Source organism: Propithecus coquereli, unplaced genomic scaffold (assembly GCF_000956105.1).
Source record: "Propithecus coquereli isolate 6110/MARCELLA unplaced genomic scaffold, Pcoq_1.0 Scaffold29, whole genome shotgun sequence".
Lineage (NCBI taxonomy): Eukaryota > Metazoa > Chordata > Mammalia > Primates > Indriidae > Propithecus > Propithecus coquereli.
Window position 1 is genome coordinate 2,791,532 of NW_012148507.1, and position 2,357 is coordinate 2,793,888.

The 2,357-nt window shown below is 37.6% G+C and overlaps 1 protein-coding gene across 1 annotated transcript in view; it reads left to right on the top strand.

Moving 5' to 3' along the window:
- Positions 1 to 2,357, top strand: part of PKHD1 (polycystic kidney and hepatic disease 1 (autosomal recessive)) — a 535,504-nt gene that overhangs the window by 446,055 nt on the left and 87,092 nt on the right. The gene's annotated exons all lie outside the window — the stretch shown is intronic.

Below are 2,357 nucleotides of genomic sequence, written 5' to 3' on the forward strand. Positions count from 1 at the left end.
GTCTTACTAGGCATTTCCAAGGCATGTGCTTATGCACTTTCCACAACATACGTGTACTTACTGTGAAAATGAGGAAGATTAGGTTTCAGGGTTTTCTTCACTTACATTAGCCCCTTCCAAGGCTCCAAAAGGAGTCCCAGCAACATGTTTTCATGGGCCTGTGTTTTTGTGAAATTTTCAAAATTGAGATATTTCAATTGCAAGTAGTTAGGATAACCCCTCTCCTTGTACTTTTAATTCCCCTTCATCATAAGTGCTGTGGGGTGGGGTGACAATGAACTACCTATAGCATTTTTGAGATCCGGCTAAGGGTAATTGAGTTGGACATACATTTGATTTGGATTTAGTAGGGAGGGATTTTTGTGCTTCACAATCACGTCTATATAAAATGATTACTAGAAATCTGTGTTGACTTACCCAGTGTTATGCCACAAAGGAGCAGGAGCCGGGGTCACACTGTGTTATGAACATGTCCTAAGGCATGAGGGGAAAGTGAAAGGTGGAGGAGAGGTAGGTGTTGAAGTGACAGTGCCATAAAAGCCAGACTATGAAAATTTGTTCAAATATATGCTCATACATGAGAAAAACTTCCTAAGACGTTTCCCACATTTGACAATTCTAAACACTTACATATACCAATAATGAGCTGAAAGAAACTCTTCTAAACTACCAATGATGGAAAACAAATGTCAATCATCCAGGCTACAGGAAAGACTGAATTATCTTTCTCTCCCCTCTATAGAAAATATTACATTTTTGTCATATAAGGAAGCAACACAAAAGTGTACAATGAAAAATATAGGAAAAGTAATACAGAGGTATTGGGTAATATTAATAAAAATAGTGCTTTTCCCTAGATTTTATCATTTTTATGGTATTTATGAAGATTTCTAAACTTGTATTGTGATTTTTTCTCATTTTAAATAAAATTTACTCTCACTCCTCATTTTGAATTCGTAATTTTGTGCCTGCTTTTGTAGAATGGTTCTCTCATATTGTGTAAACACTAAAATACAGGAAGACTGAGTTCACGCCTCTTCCGCAATAACTGTTTTATACCCATTTCTCAATCCACAGATATTCGACCCAATCTCCCACCTCCTTGTCTCAATCCATGACACCCACCCTCACACTTCAGCCTTGACTTTCAGCTGATGATGGTGCTTCGCCTCACACCTCCCAGAAGATAAGAGTGCCTGCAGTGGCCCACCCACCTCCACCTGCACTTACGCTCTCTGCCCTGGTTCCTGCTCCACGGAAGATGAAGTCTTTCAACCTATCTGATCCCACATCCTTTAAAAGGGCTGTGAACTCCGATCTCCCTTAGCTTCTCAAGGAGCTTACTCTGTCAGTCATCCATTCCCTGCAACATCAGTCTTTGCCTTTTTATGGGTTCTCTCTTATCTGCAGAACTTCAGCTTGTGTCTAAACATGATATTCTGTCCTTTCCCCCCACACCCCCCTCAGTATGTTTTAAGAAGCTCTGAATTACCATAACTATGCATTAGCTGCTTTTCACAAATTTATCTTGAGTGTCAGACTGGTTTACTACAATAACCTTAAAGGTTAATTATTTGAACAGAACCTACTTTTCAGTTCATATAGAGAATTTCCTTTGTATAGCATACTTATTGTCCAAACTCTAAGATAGAAATTCCTGCTAAAAGTAGGCTTATACTACCAGAGATGACTATATAATGGTTTGGTAGGATTATTTAATTTGTGTTAACCAAAGAAGTACAGTTGACCCTTTAATAATGTGGGTGTTAGGGGTGCCAACCCTGTGTGCAGTCAAAAATCCGTGTATAACTTTTGACTCGTCAAAATCTTTGCTACTAGTAGTCTACTGTTGACTGAAAGCTTTACCAATAACATAGTCGATTAACACATATTTTGTATGTTATATGTATTACATACTGTGTCCTTATAATAAAGTAAGCCAAAGAAAAGAAAATTTTATTGAGAACAGGAAATATATTTGCCATGCATTAAAAGAAAGCAGATCACTATAAAAGTCTTCATTCTCATCATCTTCACACTGAATAAGGCTGAGGTGAAGGAGGAAGGGGAGGGCTTGGTCTTGTTGTCTTAGGGATGGCAAAGACAGAAGAAAATCTACCTGTAAGTAGGCCTCCATAGTTCAAACCCCTGTTGTTCAGAGGTCAACTATAATTTAAATATTCCTTATTCTTACATTTGATCCAAATAGGTATGTCCTCCATTTTGTGGGAGTATGGGAAGGAAAGCTTGGTGAGAACATTTTCTAATAACCAATATTTGATAAAAGTTCTTTTACTTAAATAAGGAGAAAATAATTATTAACTCTGCAAAGGTTATAGTGGTAAATCTCCAACCAA